General features: G+C 37.3%; 1 protein-coding gene across 3 annotated transcripts in view; it reads right to left on the minus strand.

Annotated features, from left to right (window-relative positions):
• Positions 1 to 18,807, minus strand: part of iqsec1b (IQ motif and Sec7 domain ArfGEF 1b) — a 246,199-nt gene that overhangs the window by 112,232 nt on the left and 115,160 nt on the right. The window lies entirely within an intron of this gene.

Genomic DNA, 18,807 nt, shown 5'->3' on the forward strand with positions numbered 1-18,807 from the left:
CAATATAAAAATCTTAAATCAAGATGCATTTACTTGATAAGTAAAATTACATAAGACATTTTTTCTTGTTTTCTGGAGAGAAAAAAAAAATGAAGTGGGGTTTTGCTTAAAACAAGCAAATGCCAATGGGGTAAGAAAAATGTTCCATTTTTGGTTTCAAATCTTGTTTGTGTTCCAAACTGGCATATCATTTAGCTTGTTTTAAACAAAAGCTCGCTTCAGTTTGACATACTGTACCAACTGGTCTTGTCTAAGAAGGCACATCTAACTGGCTTGCATGTCACGCTCTGTCTTGCTCTTTCTCAGGCTGGTTATGATGTTAATGTCATCCCTCTCCTCTTCTTCTCTCACCATCCCTCTCGTTCTGTCATCTCCGGTCCACTAAATGCTGTGCTCCCCACTTCCACACTTGCCTGCCAGGAGGTCTTTAAAACAACATGCAATTTGCTTTTCCCATTGATGGAAAAGGTCGGTCCGAGCCATAGAGCTTTAACCTCCTTTACAATTTAGGGCTTTTTGCTGAATTTTCACTGCTGACCTTTTGCGGACAAACCAAAGTAATGAGGTAAACGTATTGGGGAAAACGCATATTATATTCTCTTTTACCCTGAATGGCACTGCTTCATGACGTGCACCATGGCGGTCCTTGCATTGAATATCCTTACAATGTAACTTTTTCCATTCTTGTTAAATCATGGTTTCATTCTTAACAGCTCATTCAGTGCCTCTCCAATTCAGCTTTTGTAATTATTTGAGGCTAAAAAGAATTAAATAGACGTTTTAATATTTCACTACAAATATAATGCGTGAAAATTAAGAGTCTTTGGGGATGGAAAACAGAAAGAAGGAGAGAGAAGGAAAGAGAGAGGGTTGAGAGGGCTAGAGTGAATGTCAGTAGTCGTGCGAGCTGTACGTGTTTGGACTCATGATAAGAAAGCAAACCAGACAGAGAGAACAGAATTGTAATGATTAATGAGAGAAAGTGAGTCGACTTAAAGAGATTTGCCACATCCTTTTGATTCAACATGACTTAAAAGCATTTGTACAGTAAGAATCAAAATCAAGGACATCAGTGTGTATGCTCAATAGCATAGGTTGTGTTTTGGGTGCCGCTTCCAAGCACTTACAGACATATTCTGATCAACATCTAGAAAAGAGCACTTGAAGGTAAAGCACTAAGATGCAGGGCATCTCATTTGTGAGCATCTGAAACACTACACACACGACATGCATTGCTGTATTTTAAATTGAAAAGGTAAAGAAAGAAAGTTTCCTATTTGGCAGCAAAGGATGCTGATGTGCTGGGGCCAGAATGAGTCTTAAAAATTCCATTGCCTGAATTTTTTTAAGAAAAAGCAGACTATCAAAAATTGATTCACATCAGCTGTGTGCTTATTTATCATATATCCTGAGAGAAAAAAGAATTTTCTATCAAAGCCGTCAATGAGCCTGAGGAAAGTCTGTTGTATCACGTTGCTCCTGTAACTGATAAAAATGAACCTCAGCTGCGTATGCTTTCAGACTAAAACTTTAGTCGTTTTCAAAGCAAAAGAAAAGTTCTAAAGAAACGTATTATCCGAGATTAAAGTTTGAGAATGACAGCGAGATGGGATATCATCACCCTTATCGAAACATTTAAAAGTGTGTTTCAACGCAAAGCCAGAGCTCTGAAAAAAAAGATTCCCTCCACATAATGATGGTGTGGAATAATTGCGCAAACTAACTGATTAAAGTCGGCAGTGTGTGAAGTTGGTGCGATTATCATAACTCTTTAATTTTGCACCCCTACTGCGATGGTAAAATTTAGATCAGTTTAGTTTGTTTTGCCTGAAGGAAGTTAAAGGAAGTGTATGTAAGATTGTGGCCAAAACTGGTACTGCAATCACTATCCCCTCTCCCCCTCCCCCCTGACTCGAGGTTGCCAGATAGGCTGCAGGATCCAGCAGGAACGTTTGTAGCTGCAGCTGTGGTAACTAGAGCAGATCTGGCAACCCGGATGCCGAAACACTACTGACTCGTGATTGGTCGATAGGTGGAGGGTGGAGCTTCAGGCCAAAACACAACATGTCAACATCAACATCAGTTGAGGGCTGCAACAACAACTTTTAAATGACAATATCCTGGATTTTTAGTGATATAAGTATTTGAAATTAACATGATTTCTTGATGTCTAGTGACATATCAGGGCCATATTATGATTAATTTAAATACATTTCTTACATACAGTTCCTTTAACTTATATAATCAGGGGTGCGCATAAGTGGTGTGCATGCATGACCAAAAATAAAAAAAGGCATTCAGACCACTCATTTGTGTACCCACATGGTTGACAGCTGTTAATGCACAATCGCCGTTTTAGACCGACTAACTGTAATACTGTTTACTGTATAAAATTTCCATTTGAACTAAATGCACAACAAATCTGCTGGTTTCAGAGCAAAGCGCAAAGTGTATGACATTCACTGACATGCTTCACTCAGCAGTGCTAAAACCGGCAACCCGCCAAAATAAAAGCTAGCTAATTTTAGGTTTGAAAATGTTGAAAAAATATATATGTATATGTAAATATTAGCATTTTATTTTTAAGTGTACTATATAAAATAATTGTATTTTTAGTTTAATCAATTTTTTATTTTAAAATATAATATCACAGTTAATTTATTATGTTATTATTTAAAACAAACTAAATAAAGTACAGTAATGTTAGACTGTAAAACATTTTTAAAATTTTAAAAAAGTAAGTAACCTGGTTGCCTTAAAATGTCGAGTTCATTAAAATTAAACATTTGAGCTGACACAATGAAGGAAATTGGTTTAATAAAGAGAAACTCAAAATATTATTGTATTTGCACCACATAATAATGTAGCCTGACAAGCCAGACCCACATCAAGATGTTTGGTCTGGAAACTCACCATTGACAGGGCTCAATCCGAGGGGCGGGATAAACGGTTGTCTTTCAAACCCTCTGCACGCGATGGGATAGCGCTACAACCAACCAGAGCAATGTGAAGCGGAGCTAGTTGATAGATTAAACTTTCGCCGTATCCGGTCGGCAAAACTCTGTGAACACATCTTTCCTTTTTAAGAATGACTTCAGTGCTGTTCTTTGCTCTTTTCTCAGAGAAAAGCTCAAGTCCAAGTCTTCCAGAGCCGCGGTCAAAAATGACTCGAAAGACCGCCGTTCGCCAGCTTCTGTGTTTACTAGAAGCATCCAAGCAACTCAGCAGTCATTATGTTAAGCCCCGCCCGCCGACTCTATACACGATGTGATTGGCCTGACCAGAGTTTGTTTTTTTACAGCTCAGAAGTTTATTGAGAGTTGCTAGACGATACTTAGATGCTGCTAAAGTGCGTCTATATTTCTAGGCTAATAAAAATGTGATAAATCATGCAAAACCACAATTTGGCATGTTTCACTGCATCATCACAAATAAAACACACAATTACCCAATATGCTTACAAAATCTTTTAAAAATATTTGAATGTTGAAATTGAAGGTTGTCGATTCTAAAAAAAAAATATTGTATTAACTCAAATTTTAAATTTCAATTAATTCAAAACGTTAAGGCAACCGAGCAACTTTATTTAAAAAAAAAACATCTTTTTACAGTGCATTATAAAAATATATATATTTTTTTAATTTATATTAATGGGTCACACTATGTGCAATGTGAGCACCAAACCGAATCTCTAAGTGATTTCATGAGAACCAGATTGAAAAACATGTGTGCACCCCTAATACACGTTCAAAAGCACAAACATTAGCTGCCTTTACACCACCAGTCTGAATGGTTCTAAGAATCATAAGGAACAATAGCAGTTTTATTTCCAACAAATGTTTATGTTGCATATGGAAATGCCATTTTAACACAGCCAGCCTGCAGTCATGTCAGAATTAACCAGTACTGTACTGTAAGATAGTTACTATAGAATAATAGTAACTATCTTATAATGAATGACTAAATTGCACCATTTTCTGTGGAAGCATGAGAATAAACACACACACACACACACACACACACACACACACACACACACACACACACACACACACACACACACACACACACACACACACACACACACACACACACACACACACACACACACACACACACACACACACACACACACCTAAAACATCAATAATATTCCTGTTGTCTCTTTGACTCTTTTGCTCTACTTTTTATTGTGCTATAGTGCTAAAAAAGTAAAGAAATGTGAAATTGCCCAAAACACACACCTTTTTCACCAACCAATCACTTGTGAGCAAATCACATCGTAATTACGACTTCCAAACTTGTGAGGAGTGATAAGTGGGAAGCGCTGATTGTGTTGATTACCTTCTCACAATCACTTGACGTATAGCCTCAAAAAGACATTCTGAACTTCTCACACAGACATGTACAAAACTGGGTGGTCAGGCTTAAAAAAAACAAAAACCTTTTCTTCAGTGAGGGTAAATACATTTATTTACAAAAGATTTCTAAATTAACATAAACGCTGTTCTTTTGAACCTTCTAATTAAAATTCCTGCCACTTTTTTCAACAATAATAATTGTTTCTAGAGAAGCAAATCATTATATTAGAATGATTTCTGAAGGATTATGTGACACTGAAGACTGGAGTAATGATGCTGAAAATTCAGCTGGAATAAAATAAATTTTAAAATAGCAAGATGGATTACAGCGAAATGCCCCAGGCAAAACTTTTATATAAGGAGGTCAATTGAGCTAAAACAAATATTAGTATGTACAGTAAAGTATGATGAATATGTTAGTATTTTATCAACTAAAATTAAGAGTAAAATGTAGTTTTTATGCACCAAACAATAACTGTCAACATATGTGGACGTCATGCAACAGTGGAGTCAGATTGCAGACAGCAGTGATGAGGAGTATGAGCAAACAAACTCCAACTCTAGGTTTCCACATATATGTAACTACCATTATAATTCCTACAATATGCGTTTTTATTGTTATTATATTATATATTATTGTTTTTAATAACTGGGCTGATATATATAGAGCATAACATTCCATAATAAAAAAACACAATGTTCCATATTGTCATCTGTGGCTTTATGTCCCATTTTACGCCTTAGTTGCATGGTGTCCACATACGTGGTTAAATAGCTTTTAAATAAAGCTACCGTACATTTTATAAAAATGAAAATGGATTTCAATTTTAGCATCATATTAAAGTAATAAAAATAATCTTTAAAAAATCTAGATAATGTTTTTCATAATTCATGCATGAAAGGGTTTTAATCATAGAAACATTGTAGAATGAGGTACCTGTTACCGTTTTCAAATAAAGATTTTAAAATGTAAGCCAAGTGTCACTAATCAAACAAGTATGTTCAGCTCATGTCTGCATCTGGAGAAGTTGCAGAATTCAAGCAACAATCTTTTCTATAAGTTTGGGAGGAACACATTTAAATAGTCTATCTAATCAGTTTGAGAGGAAGCCAACTTAATTTTCCTCGACAGTTTTCTGCATCCCTCTGCCCCCTGGCTCCTCACTCTCAGCTGGTTCTTATTCCCAGCATATGGGGGAGTACTCTGGGATTGCTCTAAATTCCAAACTCGGAGTCGTCGATTCCCTCATACAGCAGAGCAAATATGCTTATTTTACTCTTTTCAGTCATTTCTATGTGTGAACTCGTGATATGACATTATTTTCTTATTTATTTATAAAGCACCCAAAGCTATATATTACATCAATGGTGTACAGTGTTTGACTGCTGAGGTGGATTGCCCGCAGCAATGATTTTAGCATTGTCTGTGATTTGGAGTCTTAAGAGACCTCTTGACTACCATTAACTTTTCACAGATTTAGGAGCTGGTTTAAGCATACTTTGAGAAATACTCTTAGAGCAAAATTTTAGGAGTCCTAAATTTAAGGCTGACACACCCATTATTTTTAAGAGTTCCTCCTAAATCAGCAAGTTAGGAGCTACTTTTAACCTTAAGATGATTTGTGAATACTGCTCCAGGGGGCGTATTACAGAAACATCTCAACTTTAGAATTCTATCTTATCTGTTTTTTAACCATGGCAATTTCAGTTAGGACCTCAGGACAAAAGCTTTAACAGAATGACATGTCTTAAATGAATAATCTTATCTTAACTATGGATAGGAAACGGGTTTTACAGAAGCATCCCAACTCGACAAAACATCCTAAAAGCTGTTTTAACTTTAGGACAACCCTACTGGTATCCTAACTTCAAAACTTTTTGAAATATTTTTTAAGAGAGGATTACATTTATTAAGTAGAGCAGCGATGTTTGATGGTGGAGAGACTTCTGGAGGACCCAGAGGATGTGCTGTGCTTTGATGATAAAATACTCCCAGGACACATGACTTTGCAGTTAGGTGACGAATTGCGAACAACATTACAGAGGCCAACTAGCAGACAAGGTGCATTACCGGTCATTCTTCAAGTGAGTAACGCAGAGTAAAGGTGATTGATAAAACAGGCTTTAACTTTTCAACGGAGCTTATCAAATATTCAATATCTGCTTCACTGAAATTAAAAGCACACTGTTGTTTCTCCATTTTGATTTTAGGTTTAACGTTACCTCAGAAGCTTGCGTGTTGTTGGTTGCTTGGTAACAGACCTGCCAGTTGATTACCAAAATCAGTAGAGCAGTTTAAGATTTCCTAATAAGATGAGATTTTTAAGATAGGATAAGAATTCTAAATGAAGTTAAGATTTGCTTCTGTAATACGAAATTGTGAAAAATATACGCCCCCTGATCTCTAAGATCAGCTTGGACATCCCTAATTGTAGTTCCTAGAAAGTTTCCGGTAATTTGAGTAAATTCATTAACCAAAAACATTGTTACTTGCATCTGGCTCTGGGCGAGTGTTAATTTTAGATTTTGGCTGTTGGTTTCCAAGAGTTAGTTTTTCATGAAGCCTTAAAGCTCTCATTACAGATGCACATGATTGTGAACAATGGACGAGGGGTGGGAACTGGAAATATTTTAATCAACACCTGAAGGGCAAGAGGGAGTCAATGTGTATGAGTGAGGAGGCTGTTTGGCTAAACAATGGAGGAATGAAATATCAATCTGTCAATTATGTCCCCTCACGCCCCAGATCACAGCAAGATACACTCATGTGATTCACATGCATGCCGAGTTAACAAGCATAGTAGAGTGACCACCGAGAGATTGCCACAGCATCTGCCTTAAGGAATCTCCAGTGAGTAAATGAGGGTTAATCAAGTCTACAGCCAAAAATACCTACAAATCCTAGCCTGGGTATAAGAAAACTAAAGTAATATTAATCCCCCGAACAAACAAAATTTACACACAAACCAAAAAATGAATGACCTTAGTCAGAGTCGTCATCATATTTAAAGAATATTCCAGTTTCAAAACATATTAAGTTCTGTTGAAATCATTTGTAAAAAATAATATTGAAAATGCAATTACAGCAACTAATTTAAAATTAAAATGAACATTGATTCAAAAGTATAGCCATAAGATGTATAATAAATTATATGTTTTGGCATTGGACTACAGAGAAAGAAAATTGCTTACTGACCCAGTCTAAATTATAATCCAAACTTCATGTCACAACCTTGTGGCATTGGTACCCGATAACTCTCTCATGGCACATACATGGACATCCTCATTATCCCCCTGAAAATTTCACCCACCTCAAAAAATACAATTTAGACTGCACAGCTAAAAAAAAAAAAAATGGTAAAAAATACACCTTTCTGTTTCTGGCTCATTTACTTCCATTGTGTTACTTTAAAATAAAATTGAATTAAACAAAAAGTTAAATAAAAACAATGTTAACGCTATGAACAATGCCTCTGTTTTTAAATAAACCATATTTATATAAGTGTGTGTGTGTATTCCATCGCTTGTTTCTACTTTACATGTGTTTTGATATGTTTTGCCAATTCTTGCAAGACAAATAAGCAACCGCAGCTTCAAAATAAGCCCATCAATAAATGAATCATCAATAAAGGAACCTGCAATTTATTAAACTGAAACCACATGCGTTTGAAAAGTAAAAACAGAAATTAGTTTACAAAAATCATCAATCATCAGGTTTTTGAATAATCAAAAACCTGTTTACAAAAATCATTTGGAAAGCAGAATAGGTTTTGAGATGGAAAAGGAGAAAGACAAAAGCACTAAGGGGGAGCTGTAATATTGCCACATATTTATAATAAAATAAATACGAACCATATGTATCTACTGTCAGTGGATTACTTGTTTTGTTTTTGTTTTTAAGTCTGTAATGATCAATACATTATACAATTTATTTTAAAAAATTAAAATTTAAAATTAGGTCCCTCTTCTCCCCTGCACAGTCCATCACCTCCCATGTTCCCCCTATCTCTGTACATCTCTGTTGGTGACATTGTTTGTGAAAATGTACATACATCTATTTACGTCTACTAACCATCATTGCTTGGATTACAACGTTGCACACGACTGCACGCTGAATGCGATTTTTCCCCAAAGCGTGTGGAGGGGACGATTTGTAGGAGGACAAATTACGCTTCAGAACTTTTATTAATTCATTGATGTGCTATTATTTGTGAGCAGACAGTGTCAATCAATGCACTGGAGAAATAAGGCAACCATAAACGAAAAAGAAAACAAACCCTCGACCAAGCGTGCCACACGAGTCTTGAAAAGTGAAGCCAAAGTGTTTCGATCACCTCTAGGTGGCTGGATGCAGTATACGTCATAATCCCACCCTCTCCATGTAATGTAATGGGACATAGAAAAAAAAAAACCTAAAGTTTTATTTTTACATTTTTTTTAATCACGCTAATGTTAGTCCAAGAGTCCGTTCTTTAAGGCGAGACACGGCAGGTGAAAACATCGTTTTTTCATGCAGTGGTCAATATTTGAAATTTTGGGCTAATTTGCTCTTAACATGTAACCTTTCATGTCAAAATAAAAAATATGTCGACATTACACATTAATGTGGTTAATTCACTATATTTTGTCAACTTGCGCCATTACATTTTTACCCGAAATCAAAGTTATTCTAACGCGAGCTCCTGTGCCGTCTCAATTCACACATGCCTGGTATCATTGTAAAGCTCTCAGTGATGTGTATGCGACTATCTTATCCAAATATGGGCATTTCCTTTGTAGAACTAACCAACGGCGAAAGTTTGCAGCCGAAAATCACATCTGATTGGCCGATGTGAATTTCACACTACGTCACACGTGCCGCCGCTTCCTTGAGTATTCTCTGCCTGAGAGAAAATGCAGACAACGCCGAAATAGGCTCATAAACGCTCACAGAAAGGACAAAGAAGCAAGGGATGATAAAAAGAAAGTAAACAACAACAGATTAGATGACAAAACCCTGTCAGAATTAGATTGAAATCATTATAGATGGACATACAGCAAACAGGGACCGTTTTTTGCTGTTTTTGTGACTGTTATGATGTGTGTTTGTTAAGGTAGTTCGCTTCAGCATAAGGCTTTTGCTATTAATAATTTATTAATTTATTAATTTACATGTGTTTTAAATGTTATACACTGTTGATATAAACAAAGTGAATATATATTTTGTTTTAGGTTGGGGGAAATGTATGCAATTATACGATACAAAACTTTAAAGGCGGTTTTTTTAAAATGAGTTTTTTCTCACACTCAGAGTTAGATATTTCCACTTCAGTAGCATCTACAAGCACCAACTTTTCTAGTCTTATACTTAACTATATTGTGAAGGCTTTTACAGAGGGATTTGTTGATATATAACTCCTATCTTGAGTTATAGGTGTTTTTACTCCAAAAAATATGGCAACAATTGATTTTTCAAGGCTATTGTCGGTTTCTATAATTTACTAGAGCAAAAAATAAGATATCCAGAATCCCCTCTGTAAAAGCCCTCTCATCTAATATGTCAACAAATAGAATCAAGAATTTTGGACCTGGTCCTTTCCAATTTCCAGATTTTGTTTGTGGAAATATATGCAAATGAGTATATATTTAAGTATACAATGCCTCATTTGCATATTAAACATTATTTTATACAAAACTTGTAATACATTTTTTTCTTATGTTTATGCCAGTAATAAACTGGAAAAGTCTCATAGTGAAATCTAGTAATTTAAAAAAAATCCCTATTCACCTGTAGTGTCTCGCCTTAAATAAGTTTGGTTTTAGTTAGTTATTTGATGCTATAAAAACAGGGGAGTGAAGTTATGATTGACAGCTGCGATTGGCAGCTTCTCTGAGCGAAGTAGTCACTGAGGCGCCAACTTTTTTCTGGAACTTCAGAAGGAGATTGGAGCTTTATCTTTAATTTATACATTTCCAAAACTGTTGATTTTACAAAAGTTCAGGGGCATGTGATTGATTAGGTGAGAGCAGTCTATGGGCAGGAGCTTTATATTGAGGCTCCACTTCACGCACACTATACTGCGCAGACTCGAGACTCAAGATATCTGGACACTGGTGACATCACTTTCTATAATGGAATAGACTTTTCATATAGTCTATGCCCTTGACCTGTGATTTTTCAACACAACTTACAAAAAATATTAGGCTCAAAGTTGTGTATTATAAGCGGACTTGACAACTCTTCAGAAGATGTGTAATAGCGCCCCTTCTGTATAACACATGGAAATACCGTCAATGGCGGGGAAAGAGTTATTTATTAGCGGAATCTTTTTTAATTTGGTAATAGTAATGTTCATCTGAAAAAACACTGAAAATGCCTTTCTACAAAAAGACATTATCATTTTTTTGTAGGCTGAGGCATTCACTTATTAATCGGACTGTACACACAAAAGTTTATCATAAATCAATCCACTATGTGAAAATCTCAGAATCTATTTAAACAGAATCTTCAGCCCCGCCAATTTCCATTCAATGGCATGCAATTAAAGCACTAATTACTGTGTAATCACGTTAGCTACGCCCAGAACAACAAACTATAGCTGAGCACAGTGGCAGAGAAGCCACAAGCTGGGGGCGCTGCGCTACAAGTGGTGCCCTATGGAGAGAGACAGACGGGATAGCTTGTGATAGCTCACCACAGCGGGCACATGAGCTGCGGCAAGCGGCCCACCATATCAACATACCAGCTCGCAGCCCCGGGTCACATATGGAGACTTAAGCGACCGCACGTGTTCAACGTGGAGATGGGAACAGAGATGTTTTACGGGAGCTGTCTGATCCTACTCTGTCAAGATCACATCTGTCAGAGAAACAGCGTGGCACACTGCAAACCCGTGAACTCAGGGCTGCCCTTTTGTATGAGGTCTTTACAAACCGCAAATCACAATGAATCAAGCCGTGAGTGAGCCAGAGGCACATAGTGACACGTGGGGATAGTGGGAGCGACAGAAAGAAGAAGGAAGAAGAAAAAAAAAATCAAGAAAGCGAGCGGTGAGAGAGCGAGGTTGCACAATGCTGTAGTAAATCCATGCGTACCATATTAGGATGGATTTTAATTAGGTAACAGTGACCAGGGTTCCACTGGCACAAAAATTAATTCTTCTGCAGGCTCGTGAGGGGTCAGCTGGCGAACAGGAGCATCATAAAGGTACACTGCGTAATTACTGCTCAAACTCCAGCTGCCAAATAAGCCGCCTTTATACTTGTCTTTATGAGAACTGCCACATTAGGAAGAGTGATATGATAAGCAGCCTAGGGAGCACGACAAACAGGGAGAGAGAGAGAGGGAGAGAGAGAGAGAGAGAGAGAGGGAGAGAGAGAGAGGGAGAGAGAGAGAGAGAGAGAGAGAGAGAGAGAGAGAGAGAGAGAGAGAGAGAGAGAGAGAGAGAGAGAGAGAGAGAGAGAGAGAGAGAAATAATTAAAGAAAAGACTATTAATACACAGAGCAATTCCATTAGGGTTCGCACACGATCGGTGCTCTGGCCCTAATTATTGAGAATTAAAGCTGCAGTCCATAAGTTTTTGTCGCCATCTCTGTTTGAAGCCTGCAATTGCAGTTACCTGCAGAATCATCATCTTTATGTGGGTTGTGCATCGGCACGGCTCCTCAGCGCGGATGAATCCAAACTTGAGGAGTATGTGTGGCTGTCAGTCATTGCACTGGTATCAAAATAAGAATTTTCACTGGAAAATGGCCTCTGAATTAGTAAGAAACTTAAAGTGATAGTTCACCCAGAAATTAAAATTCTGTCATTTACTCAATGTTGTTCCAAACCTCTATGAGTTTCTTTGATATTCTGGAGATATTCTAAAGATTGTTTGCAACAAAACAGATAGAACAACCATTGACTAGTATTTTCCCCCCTACTATGGTAGTGAATGATTGTTCTATCTGCTTGGTTACAAACATTCTTCCAAATATCTTCTTTAATGTTCAGCAGAAGAAAGAAACTCATACAGGTTTGAAAAACATAAGGGTGAAACATAAGGGTGAGTAAAAAAACATAAGGGTGAGTAAATGATGACAGAAATGTAATTTTTGGGTGAACTATCCCTTTCATGTCTGCCATTTTTTTATTGACCAACAGAGAAAAAAAGCATTACAAAAATCACGCTACCAACAATGACTATATCTAATGACCGCTTCGCTCATATCACATCAAACCATGCAAATTATTATTATTGTTATACAGAATTGTGCGACTATGTGTATTTAGTGTGTATTAGCATTATCTGTACATTTACATACAGTTTACTCTTTTTGCTTTTGACTATGAATGAATCTCCAGTGGTCAGTGAGGATTGTCACTTGAACCTTATGGATAACGATCCACCATCAAAATAATAAATGTAATTATTCCAGCTGCTGTGAGAAAAGGCTATAAATGATCTGCCACCTGCAGCATCCTCACATGCGATATAGCCTACCCGGGACCTTTATGTATACAGACGTGACGCAATGACGCAGAGGCAAATGGCGGTATGCTTGAATTTCCCGTGGAAAGTGTTATGTTTACAATTGATGAAGTGTACAAGGAGGCTCTGGGTGCACGCAGAATGTTCATTTAGCATGAGGATTTATTAAACTTGTTTTATGTCCATGACGTGAGTGTTAACTCTCCGGCAGAAAACACACAACTCCATTCTCTGTGGCTAATTTGCATAAACTTTACTGGCAAGTGCTATAGCCAACAAAGAAACAGCATACATTGCCGCTGGCATGTGATTGGTTCATGGCAAAATGTAACAATACTACAGAAAGCTATAAGCACCATTCAAATTATAACACATTATTAGAAACTTTCTGTTGTTAATCGGGCTAAGGTAAGGAGATAGTTTTGAACACTGGTCGGTTATGTACTTGTTCAAAAATTTATTTTGAACAATTTTTAATAAATCAAAAAAAGTGCAGCTTTAACTAAAAAAGGTTCATGAACTGAGAATTCAAATGTTAAATTATAGTTTAACAGTTAAGAGGTCGTTATACTAACAATATCCTTTCAAAACTCAAAAATTCAAAGTTTCAAAAAATTCTAAGTTTCAAAACTCAAAAATTCCTTGTTATTAAAAAAAACAGCTTCTATGTCAACATCACCACATGAAACTGTGATTAAACTACATACAGAAAGCGAATAAAGCGATCAAAGAACCCTCCCTTTACAATGGCTGGAGCTGTCAAAACACACAGCGTGAGTTTATCTGGACATTTGCCAAATCTCCTGTTGTGTAACACTGATGCTGTTCCACTGCACAACGGAGCTCTGTATTTGCATCGTGTTTGTCTTTGTTATTTATGGTGAAAGCCTTCGTGAGAGTGCAGAAATTGTGTTGCAATAATGATATCACTGCATTTGCATGATCAACAGACTGTCATCTGCTAAATGCTCATCACTGCAACCTTTCATGTGATGGGAATAGATCTAAACATAATGCTATAATCAACACTATTCACAGTTCATTAATCTCGCCAGCTGTAATAGTAAAAAAAAGTATTCAAGAGGGTTCACCATGTATTTCTTATTTCATAAAGGCAAAGATGTCAGCCAATCACAGCAGTGGGCGTTTACACTGAAGTCTCACAGCAGACACGCCCCTTCATACAGAGCGTTCAAATCAGAGGCATAAAATAAGGATAGAAAATAAATGTTCAGCTCTTTTTACTGTAAAATTTGAAAAAAAAATGACTGAAATTTGAGTTTAATAAATGTAATAAATATGAACTATATAATCTAAAAGAAATAAAATGTTATATATATATATATATATATATATATATATATATATATATATATATATATATATATATATATATATATATATATATATATATATAAGACATGCAGAAGTAGCAATAATAACCTGGTAAAAGGTCATATAAAAGGTAAATAATACATAAAACAAAAAGTACAGTGCTTAGAAGAAACATGTTAACATTTCTTATCTCTTCATTATTTTATTAATTACTTACACAGCATTTTTACAAATGTTATTTCCAAAAGTCTCTTAATGGCTGCTTTTCCTGTAACAATAATGTTTTTGGGTTGGTTGCCAGAGATTTCATCAGAGACGGCTCTCAACACAGACAAGAGTGGCAGGCTACTCTTTTCTCTGAACTGCATTTGAGACCCGTGAGAAAAGAGTTTTGGTTGTGAGTCTCCTTCTAAAAGTGTACGGAACATATGGACTGCACCTAACTTTAAATCTAATCAGAGTGATGAAGACGTGGGAAGAATGCGAGTTCAAGTCCAGCGTCACTTCCAGACTCCTTCCCTCTTCTTCCTATCAATATTGGTAAATTTCGGTTGTCTTTCAGAAGTAGTTCTCCTCTGAGGGGGATGTGATTTATTAAAGCTTGAGAGCCTGTGTGCTAAAGAAAGACCAGCAGAAATGAAAATGAGGAGCAATGCTTCCGTTGGAGCGCGAGAGAAAGATGTTAGGCGACCATTTTCCAAACTACCACACCAGAGAAGTCATTCCAAGAACAGTGTGTGCAAACAAAACACCCTCGAAGCATAAAGAGGACCAGTCTTCTGAAGGAGGAGGTCATTAAGTAGACAGCTAGTGTCAGGGTGGGCTTTATTTTCTCACAAAGACCTGTTTTGCTTTAATCCACCATGAGCTGTGATGTGTTAAATTGCACCGGCGTCAGAAAATAACAGGTCTTCACACAATAACACACACCCTTGTCATTAAGAAGGGCTCACACAGAACCGTCGTCTAAAAGAAGGAGGGCGGGCGCGGGGGTTCAAGTAACAGCGTTGCTTTCGCTGCGACGACACATAATTTGCCTTCTGCAGCCCTGAACAATGTGACACTGCAATTATATAAGTCACATCACATCAATTAAGACAACAAAGCCAAGAGCCTCATTACGAGGAGATGTTTTGTCTCAAATCTGAGGTTAATTCAAATTCTATCTGCAAGATGGACAGGGTTGGGGAAAGGGTACAGTGGAACTGTCCTCATTCCCTGGGTGGCGAGGCATTGTGAACCTTTTATAGTTGTTTTTTAAAATATTTTTACAGTGACATTGTGTGATTTTGCACCCCCATTATTTGTTTTTATGCTTGTGAAGCACTTTGAGTTGCATTCCTTATATGAAAAGTGCTATACAAATAAATATTTATTATTAATATTATTATAATTAGAATGCTTGTGTGACATATTGTGATTGGGAAAATGGCTGCTGAAAATGTCGCTTTCCCACCGCAGGAATAAATTACATTTTAAAATGTATTAAAATAGAAAATAAATAAGATTGTAATAATATTTCTCAATATTGCTGTATGACCTTTTAAAAACATAAAAAGGTCTTGGTGACCCTAAACGTTCAACAGTATATAAATATCAAACTCGGTTGACTATTAAAACAGGGGCTACAAAACCGACAGAGAAAACTAAGAACAACATTCTAGAATGATGAGAAAGGGCCAGATGTCTGCACGCGTCTCCAAATATCTCCCAAAAGCATTCGGCTGGTTTGTGCAACAGGTGGCTGGGTTTGTCCTCCTCTCCCAGTGCTCCGGCATGGGGTGAGAGTACAGCACTATTAGTCTCAGCATACTTTTCCAAACTTGGTAATGAACATCTCTCTTACAGCTACCACCTGGCTCGAGCTATCCTCTGGACAACTGCCATCTGAAGTACCCACGACTGAACAGAAACCTAATAGATGCATTAATGGCTGGCCTTTGTAGGAGAAGAAAAAACAACTATTATAGTCAGTATTTAATGTAATATTTAATAACAGTTCATTTAAAAGTTAGGATTCTCTGACAGAATCTATTACTTTTATATGAATACAGCTTGTTAAATGAATCAAACAAAAGAAAAACTTCCAGTACTCTATACTAAATTATTACTGTGGACTGCATTGATTCAATGAACTGGGGAGAGTCTTAACATGGACTGGAGAATTATGAGTTTAAATCTGCAGGTGAAGAGGTTGCAGGTAACATTAGTATGATTACTCTGACATTGAGTTTTGAGGCAAGGGCAAACACTAATGCATGGTACAAATTTCCAATTTTCTCAGTGCTTATAAGCCTCGATTCTAACCTGATAACAGACTTTTATATCATATAAAACCTACTTCAAGAAATATCAGTATGAATTGCAGCTGTGTAAAAAATTGGAGAACATTCGATTTGGGAAATAAAAATCATACAATACATTATGCATATACATACATCGATGACATAACATTATGGCATAACATTATGACCATTGACAAGTGATTATCTCTTTAGCCAACCCAATGTTGAACAGAACCATGGAAACGATGAAAGAAGTTGGCCTGGTCTGATGAATCATGTTTTCTTTTACATCGTAGATGGCTGGGTAAATGTGCATTGCTTAACTGGGGAACACATAACACCAGGATGCACTATGGGATGAAGGCAAGTCGACGGAGGCCGTGTGATGCTTTGGGCAATATTCTGCTGGGAAACCATGTGTCCTGCCATCCACGTGGATGTTACTTTAGCCCCTTTCACACTGCGATTCCGGCAAATACACGGATAATGTGACCCGGCATTTGTTCCCGGGCTGCTAGATTTGGTCCATTCACACTGCCAGCAAAATACCGTACTATGTGCGCTTTCACACACAACGCTTAACGGTCCCGGGTCGAGTTGACACGTGACATCCTGATGTGACGTATAATGGCGAGCGATCTCAGCTTCAGCGCGGATAGTAAGGAGCTCCGTGGTCTCGACTTGTGTCCAGTTTGCACACATTTCTGCTTGTTTAATTTTAGTTTCTTTTGTATGCGAACACTCTCTGCGTTTAAAACACCGACTAGCTCTTCTGGCACTGCAGCGTTGTATTATTGAAAAAACAAGCTCTAGGAGTCGCACGATAACTACGTACACGCTGCGGCATTAGTTTCGGCTTTTGTTCACACAGCGCTCGTCCCGGGTCGAATACCGCAATATTACTAGGTCCCCGACCCGGGTCGAATTCGGTAATCAATCCCGGGACGTGGTTGCTTTCACACAGAAGGCGACCCGGCAATGTTCCGGGAATATTGCGTTTCTGACGTGCAGTGTGAAAGGGGCTATAGACACATACTGACAAACTTTGTTGCAGACCATGTATACCATTTCATGGAAACGGTATTCCCTTGTGGTCATGGACTCTTACAGCAGGATAATGCACCCTGCCGCAAAGCAAAAATGGTTCAGGAATGGTTTGAGGAGCACAACGACGTGTTTAATGTGTTGACTTGGCCTCCAAATTCCCCAGATCTCAATCCAATTGAGCATCTTTGGGATGTGCTGAACAAACAAGTCCGATCCATGGAAGTCACACTTCGCAACAGGACTTAAAGGCTCTGCCACTAACATATTGGTGCCAGATACCACAGCACACCTTCAGGGGTCTAATGGAGTCCATGCCTCAATGGGTCAGGGCTGTTTGCAGCAAAAGGGCGACCAACACAATATTAGGAAGGTGGTCATAATGTTATGCCTAGTCGGTGTATATAAACTACACTGGGGTTATCAGATCAATTTTACTAAGACGTCTCTTTTATGATTCGTCATGATTCGTCATTTATTTGATCAAAAACACAGTATAAGAATATTGTTAAATATTACAATTCTGTTTTCTATGGAAGCTTGTTTCCGCCATGCACAGAATAAAACAATTTAAAGGATAATTTTAACTTTTTCTTCACACAATTCTGAATTTTCCTCGCAATTTGCGAGTTATAATGTCAGAATTGTGAGATGTGGGATAATATGCTAATTTGGTGCTCAAGAAACATTTCTTATGATTATAAATGTTGGAATCAGACTTTTTTTTGCACAAATTATGATATTCCATAAATATTGTAAGACTGTTATGCAATTTGAGAAAAAAATAAAATAATTAAACATAGTAAATTAAAAGTTGGCCACCTCTTGTGGATAAAACATTTGGTCATGTTGGGAGTTTCAACTGATGCCAGCCCCAAAGTTTTTTTTTTTTTCCCAGCAGCATGGCAGATGGAGGGACAGACCTATATTTTGCTGCCCCTCCATCTGTGAGGTCTTTGCAAGTGAGTCGATCTGTTTACGGATACGTTCTGAACCTCTCCAGCAGCCTGTGGAAGTATTTAAGCCCCTGCCGACCACAAGGAGAGGAGTCTGGACAGGGACAACCAAGACTATACGTTTTTCATTAATGCCCTCCACAAATGTCTGCAATGAAAAGTATGTCCGTAACAATTAAAGGATTGGTATCTCAGCACAAAACATATGCTCTATTCTCCCATATCTCACTGTGCACTTGGGGGACCTAACAATAACTTGGATGAGTTATATAGAAATAATCAAACCACGCATTACAACAAAAGTTTTTTTTTACCAAAAGATACTACCAAGAAAGTTACCAAGATACTAATATGCACTGTAAAAAAATTCCC

The sequence above is a fragment of the Pseudorasbora parva genome, chromosome 22 (assembly GCF_024679245.1).
Source record: "Pseudorasbora parva isolate DD20220531a chromosome 22, ASM2467924v1, whole genome shotgun sequence".
Lineage (NCBI taxonomy): Eukaryota > Metazoa > Chordata > Actinopteri > Cypriniformes > Gobionidae > Pseudorasbora > Pseudorasbora parva.